This window comes from Elephantulus edwardii, unplaced genomic scaffold (genome assembly GCF_000299155.1).
Source record: "Elephantulus edwardii isolate Elephantulus edwardi_28Jun2011 unplaced genomic scaffold, EleEdw1.0 scaffold00122, whole genome shotgun sequence".
NCBI classification, from domain to species: domain Eukaryota; kingdom Metazoa; phylum Chordata; class Mammalia; order Macroscelidea; family Macroscelididae; genus Elephantulus; species Elephantulus edwardii.
Window position 1 is genome coordinate 1222304 of NW_006399872.1, and position 7997 is coordinate 1230300.

The following is a 7997-nucleotide window of genomic DNA, read 5'->3' on the forward strand; positions in this document are numbered from 1 at the left end:
CTTTTGATGTGTTTGCTTATTGCTATAAATTGACCTCTAATTACTGCTTTGGCTGTTTCCCAGAGGTGAAACCCTTTATTTTTGAAACCATATGCCAAAAATAAAATTATATGTAAGCTTAAAAAGGAAAAAGTAAGAATTATTTAAAAAATATATCAAAAAAACGAGGACGGCAGGGGGAAAAGTTTGACTTAAAGGGAAATTTACTTAGATATGGTACCAAAAAAAAGACTCAGAAATGTAAATACGGAATTTCTCCAAAAATTTAACAATTTAACTCAGTGTCATCTCAAGCAAAATTCCAAAATTTTTTCCTAAAGGATTTGATGATGGAACTTCATCTCATATGCTTTGAGCACATTGCTAGGAAGGGCCAGTCCTTGGAAAAAGAAAACAAGCTTGGAAAAGTAGAGGATCAATGAAGAAAGGGAAGATCCCCAATGAGTTGACTTGACACAGTGGACACAAGTATTGCAGAGATGATGAGCATGACACAGGATAGCGGAGAGTTCTAATCTGTTGTTTATTGAATCATAGTGAACTTGAGGTCCCCTAACAGCATTGTCTTAGGGTCATAGTGCTGCTATAACAGAAATGCCTTCATGATTTCCATAAACAGAAATGTCAAAAGGCAAAAAAGCCAAACTCAGGGATTTGATTGTAGGAGAAGGGTTTCCCTGTTACCTCTGAAGGGAAAACCTTTCACTTCAACTTTCCTTGGAGCTCTCCATGATTCATCTCTCCCTCCTGATTCATGCTTACTGCCCTCTGTTCCTAATATGCTTCTTTTATATTGCAAAAGTACTTGGCTTAAGACATGCCCTACAGTAATGGGGTCAAGGAATATAGCTTTTACTATAGATTACATATCAATATCAACAAAACAAATGTCTTCACTACCTGGCTGAAAGACAACATCATGACACATTGAGAAATTGTCAGTAATTTCATCTTGCTTTGATCAACAGTCAACATTCTTGGTACCAGTAGTCAAGAAGATGAGTGGCGTTTGAAAAACCTCTTGTCAGGAACCTCTCGAGGGTACTAAAGAGCAATGATGTCAGCTTATCAGCTTAAAAACTAAGATGCAATGGGTAGAGGGGGTGTGTGTGAAGGAAATGGGAAATATTCAGTCTGAAAAACAATATATACAAATGTTCTTAAAAACCAATATAAAATAAAAAAGAATAAAATAAAACTCTAAGGTGCAATAGGTCCAAGCATGGTCTACTCAGTTGCTTCCTATGAACTTTTCTGAAAGTTGAACAGTGACTAAGAACAACAGAAGAAGAATCTATGCCTTTGAGTTGTGGTGTTGAAAAGGAGTACTGAATACCCATGGACTGCCAAGAGAACAAACAGATCTTGAAGAAAGTGAAACCAGAGGATTCCTTGGAAGCAAGATTGGCAAAACATCATCAGACTTACTTTGGGTATGTGGTTAAGAGAAGCCAGTCCTTGGAAAAGGACATCATGACTAAAAAGGTAAAGAGAGGAAAACTCATAAAATGGATTAACATATTGACTGTAGCAATGGGCTTAAGTGTGTAAGAGATGGGAAGGATGGCACAGGATCTATTGTTCATTCACAGAGTAGCTTTAAGTTGCAATCGACTTGACAACACATAACAACAATGTGACCTATGGTCATAATAAAAACATTTATAGTGAAACAATTCAATCCATAAAAAAATTTAAAAGTTTTTAAAAAACAAAATCATAGGGAGCTCTGGTGGCCTAGTGGCAAGACGTTGCACTGCAATCTCAGAGGTGCACAGTTCCAATCCACCAGATGCTCTGCTGGAGAAGGAGGGGCAATCTCCTCCTCTACCAGTCAGATCTGACTTGATGGTACATGCACAAAAAAATAACAAAATAAAATTTAAAAATAAAAAACCACACAAACCAATTAATAAAAAAACCAAAAACAAAAACATACACTGAAAATGATGACAAAATAAACCCAACTAGTGGAGTGAGGGCAGAAGAGAAACAAGCAGCTATTTGTAAGACATCATAGTAAAGTTGTAAATCTTTAATGGCAAGAAGCTTCACTGAAATCCCAAAGGCATGCTCTTTGAGGCCACCAGCTGCTCCATGGGAGAAGGACAGGCAATCTCCTCCCATGTGATTAACTGCCTTTGAGAACTTGCTGGAGAGTCAGCTATGAGTCAGTTCGGACTCAACTGTACAACAACACAAATATTCCACCCAGAGGGCAAAAACCCATCTAATTAAAAATTGGCATCACTCAATCTCTTACCACCAAGTCAGAACCAGCCCATAGCTGGATTTTCAGAGACTGTGAATCACAGGGGAAGAGATTGCCTGCCTCTCAGGAGCAGCTAATAAACTCAAATCACCTGCCTTTGAGTTGACAGTATGACTCCTTAGTCAATAGAACTCTCAAATATTGACATAGCTGACACCTTTTTTATTGCCCATTTTTCCCCCTCAAAGCCACTGGTTTCGGACAGACAGAGGAGAAACTTTTGGGTAAGCTGCACAACTCCCTGTAGACTATGTCATCAGAGCTCCCTATCCTGAAGTATTGTTGTTACCTATGACTCATAGTGACCCCATGAACAATGGCTCTGAACCTTACCTTATCTTGAGCCAACATCTCGGACACACATGGCATCATTGCCATAGCCATCTCATCCAGGTTCTTCCTCTCCCGTTCAGTCCTTCCACCCTTCCAGATGCCACATTCTTCTTCATAAAGTCGAGCCTCCCAAATGATCTCTTCTGGATACAGATTTAAAAGGTGTGGAGAAAGAATATATCCCTAACACATTCCTTTTTTAAAATTTTGATCCATGCAGCGTTCTCTTGCTCTTTCCAGACAACAACTTCCTGGTATAGGTTTCACATGAGCACAATAAGGTGTTCATTGTTTCCCATCCTTTTCAGCCTTTGCCACAATTTGTTGTGATCCACATGGTCAAATGCTGTTGCACAGTCTATAAAACACAAATAAACATCTTTTTGGTCCTTTACTTTCAGCCATGATCCATCCGATATCAGCAATGATATCCCTAGTGCCACCAAAGACCTCTTCTAAATCCAGCTTGTATTTCTGGCAGTTTTCTGTCAATGTTCTGTTCTAGTCATTTTTCTTACATTCTTCACCAACATTTTGATTGCATGTGGTATTATTTATATAGTTGGATAATTTCCACTTTCTATAGGATCACCTTTTTTGAATGCAGAATAAATTAAGTATGGTAGGCCCTAATGTAAACTAAGCGATGTCTTATAAAAAGAGAACAGACGTACAGTTAGTTACACAGGTGAAGACAACAGGAGTACCAGTCCCAAGGTCTACTCAGTCTCATATCAGGTCTTTGGTCCTCTGCTGTGGGTGCTATGGCTGTTGCTCCCATAGGCCCTGCTCTGACTGGCAGAAGACTCTCTGGCCCCAAAGGAAACATTACATTCTCTTGTTTCTTCTATGCTTGTGGTGAGGTTCTAAAATTCTGCTTCTGGGTCCACTCAATTTAATGGGGAGACTAGCCAATCCCCTGTGAGTTGGTGAGACTAGCTAGTCTCCTTGTGGACAGGCTAACAACCATATTTGCATATTACCACATCTACATGGCAAAATCAGTCAATGTTAGACTAAGTAAGCCTTTTTGAACAATGACTCCTTAATACTTCTCTAGCCAACCAAGTAGAAGAAATCCACATACAACCTTATTCTAAAAAATTGTGATTTAATTGAATGTCAAAATTATTTAAAGAAATCATAAACATAATATGCAAGCAAAATTTTACTGAATATAATTTTAAAATTCAGCAGCAGCAGTACGCCAACAGGGAACAACAAAAAAATTGCATAACAGTGCTTTATTAGCTATGCAAATACATTTTACATGAAAAATTTGGATAGTATTACAACAAAGAGTTGGAATTCCTACTCTTTGTGGAATGGAAAGGAGAACATTCATTGTGCCCATGAGAAACATGTCCATAGAATAAAAGGCAATTGTTCAAAAAGAACATAGAGGGGTTTAGTACGTGGTTTAAATTCAAGAAATATAGGCATGAGGTTTTTTATTCTCATACCACATCAAAATGAAAAAAAATCAGCAATTATTAATTAATGTTAAAGACTTTGGTCTTCAGTGTGAATTGTTGTAGTTATGTGTCCTCAAATCAACTACAACTCATAATTCTATAAGTAAAATATCTGAACATGGCCCTATCCTGAGCCACCTTCATGATCTCTCCCTTCCCAAGATGTCAGCTTATTGTTATAATCTCTGTCATTCCATCTTGTTAAGAGTCTTCCTATCTTTCTCTGACTCTCCATTTTCCAGCATGATATCTTATTTCAAGGACTTGCTCCTTTTGACACCATGCTGAAAGTAAGTGTTATGAAGTATAATCATCCTTTCCTCTAAGGAACATCTTACTTCGTTACACTTCCTCTAAGGCAGATTGGATTGTTGTTCTGAAAATCCATGACTACTCATATGAGTAATCACTAATTCTTCTTTTGTCATTCTTATCAATTGTCTAACTTTCAGATGCATGTTGTTGTTGTTATTGTCAGGTGTCGTCAAGTCCAGTATGACTAACAGTAACCCTATGAACAGCACATCTGAACATTGTTCTATCCTGTGCCATTTTCATCATCTCTGACACACTTGTGCCTATTGCTGTAGTCACTGTGTGGATCCATCTTGTCAAGAGTTTTCTTCTGTTTTACTGACCCTCCATCTTTCCAAGTATGATGTCCCTCTCCAAGGAATAGCGACACTCCTAGCAACACATCCAGAGTATGTGAGACAAAGCTTTATCCTCTTTGCCTCCAAGAAGGATTCTAGTTGCACTTTCTCCATGACATATCTGCATGTTCTTTTAGCAGTCCCTGGACTAATTCGGGATTCTTCTCAGAAATCACAGCTGAAAGGAATCAATTCTTCAATGGTCCTAATTCACTGTACAGATCGCAGATGTGCAGTGAGTAACTGAAAAGACCATGGCTTGAATTGGGCATACATTAGTCCTCAAACTGGCATGATTGCTCCTCAGTAATCTGGATAGGATTCTGACTACAAACTTTCCCAATGCAATACATCTTCTGGTTTACTGAATGCTGGTACCAAGGGTGTTGATTGTGGATTCAAGCAAGACAAAACTGTTGACCATTTCAATCTTTTCTCCATTATCATGATGTTGCTTATCAGGTCCAGTGGTGAGGATTTTTGTCTTCTTCATGTTGAGATACAATCTATTTTGAAGGCTTTGGTCATTGATCTTTTGTAGCAAGTGTTTAAAGCAAGCAAGGTTATGTCATCAATGCAAATTTTTTATGAGTTTTCCTCTGATCCTGATACTACACAGATAGAGTCTAGCTTCTCAAATCATTTGCTCATCATACAGACTGAATAGGAAAGGAGAAAGAATACAGCCCTAATTTAAATTTTTCCTGATTTTAAACCATGCAGTATTCTCTTGCTCTATTTATACAGCAGCTTCTTGATCTAGGTATAGGTTTCATATGAGCATTATTAAGTGTTCTGGGATTTCCATTCTCCTCAATATCAACCATAATTTGTTATGACCCACAAAGTAATTGAAGCAAATATATATCTTTTTCAGTAAGTTGACCTGGTAGCTGTTTTCCAAATTTCTTGATATAGTCTGGTGAGCATAGTCAAGTCTGCATCTGTCTGTTGAACCTCTATTGGTGTTCCAACAATTCCTGGGGTCTTGTCTTTTTGCCAGTACCTTCAATGCAACTTAGGCTTTTTCCTTCTGCACTGTTACTTCTTCCTTACCCCACCTCCACCTACAAATGAGTATACTATTACTTCTTGATCATGTATTACTCCTCAAATAGTTCAGTGTCAACCAGTTCTTTCTGGTACAGTGACTGTTTATCACTTCTATCCTCTTTGCTTGTTTTGTGCATTGTTCAAGATTTTGCACACGGGATTTTTAAGTATAACAGCTCAAGGCTTGAATTTGTTACTCAGGTCTTTGAGTATGAGAAATGCAGAGCATCCCTTTGGTTTTTTTAACGTCAGTTCTTTGACAATTTTCTTACAATGCTTTGTGTTTTTGAGCTGCCCTTGGAAATCTGTTTGCTGTCTGTCTTAAGCCTTCTTTCCACTCATTTTAGCCTATCATTCCAGTTCAAATTTCACAGTCTCTTCTGACATTCATTTTGGTCCTTTTTTTCTTCATTTATGACGGCTTTAATATCTTCTCACAACTTGTCTGCTCTTCAGTTGTTAGTGTTCAATGTCTTATAAGAAAAATTTTTAAACTATGTCATTTAAAAACAAATATCAATGAACACTGCTCTCTTCCAGTCAGTTGGCCAGTTGGTTGTCCTCCAGATTTCTTGGTATAACTTATTGAGCACACCCAGGGCAATATCTCTTTGTTGAAATATGTCAATTGGTTTGCTGTCAATTCCTGGAGCCTTATTTTTTTGCCAATTCTTTCAAAACAGCTTGAACTTCTTCCTTTATCACCACAGGCTCTTGCTTATACATTGTTTCATGAACTTCTTCTGTGTCAGCCAATATCTTCTGGTACAGTGACTCTGTATATTCCTTCCAGCTTTTAATGCTTCTTGGATCATTTAATATTCTGCCCAAAGAATCTTTAAGTATTGCCGCTTATGGCTTGAATTTGTTTTTCAATTCCTTCAGCTTAAGAAATGCTGAGCGAGTTCAGCCCTTCTGATTTTCTGACTTCATCTCTTTGTACATTTCGTTATAATACTTTGCTTTGTCTTCCCACACTTCCCTTTGAAATCTTCTGTTTTGCTCCTTAATTTCTTGATTTCTTCCCTTTGCTTTGACTTCTCAGTGCTCTAGTGCAAGATTCAGACTCTCATCTGACATCCATCCTGGTCTTTTCTTTCTCCTCTACACTTGCAATGACCTTTCCCATTATTCATGGCTATTATACATATCCTCCTATAGCTCATTTGGTCTTTGATCATTGGTATTCAAGGCCTCAAACTTGTTCCTGAGATGGCTTTGAAATTCAAGTGGGATAGACATAAGGTCAAATTTTTATTCCTGGATTTGATTTCATTTTCTTCAGCTTCATCTTGAGCTTACATATGAGTAGTTGGTGGTCTGTTCCACTATCAGCACCTGGCCTAGTTTTCACAGCTGATATTGAGCTTCTCCAGTGATTCTTTCCACAGATGTAATTTATATGATTCTTTACATACCATCAGGTGAAATCTATGTGTATAGCCTGCATTTGTGTTTTTTATAAAAGGTATTTGCAATGAATAAATCATTGAACGTACAGAATTCCATGTTTGCTGTGTGTCAAAGAGCTGGACAATAACCAGGGATGATAGAAAGATAATTGATGCCTTTGAGCTGTGTTGCTGGAAAAGAGTGTTAAATATACCATGGAATGCCAGAGGAACAAGCAGGTTCATCCTAGAAAAGGTGAAGCCAGACTACTCCTTGGAGGTAAAGATTCTGAGACTTTGTCTGGCATACTTTGGGCATGTTGCAAAGAGGGACTGGTCCTTGTACAGGGACATCGTGTTGAGAAGGGTGGAGGGAGAGAGAAAGAGAGGGAGACTATCGATGAGATGGATCGATGTAGTGACTGGGGTAATAGGGGTAGGTGTGTCAGAGACAGTATAGTTGACACAGGATAGAGCAGATTTCAGGGCTGTTATACATAGGGCCACTATGAGTACAAGAGACTTAATGGATTATAACAATAACAATAACAACAACAATGAACACTGTGTTGGAACAGATGAGGGAAAGAACTGTTTAAAAGGAATATATGATTAGGCATTATTTACATGACAACAGTTCAGAATTAGAGGTGCATAGCAAAGTGGACTGGGGTGGAGGGAGGAAGGAAGTTGTGCAACAATGAGTGAATATTTTAAAAGATAAAAACGAATGCTACAATGGATGAATGAAAATTCAAAGTCTCTGAAAACATTCATTAAAATTTATAATAAATTTTTTTATTAAAAAATGAAAGGAATA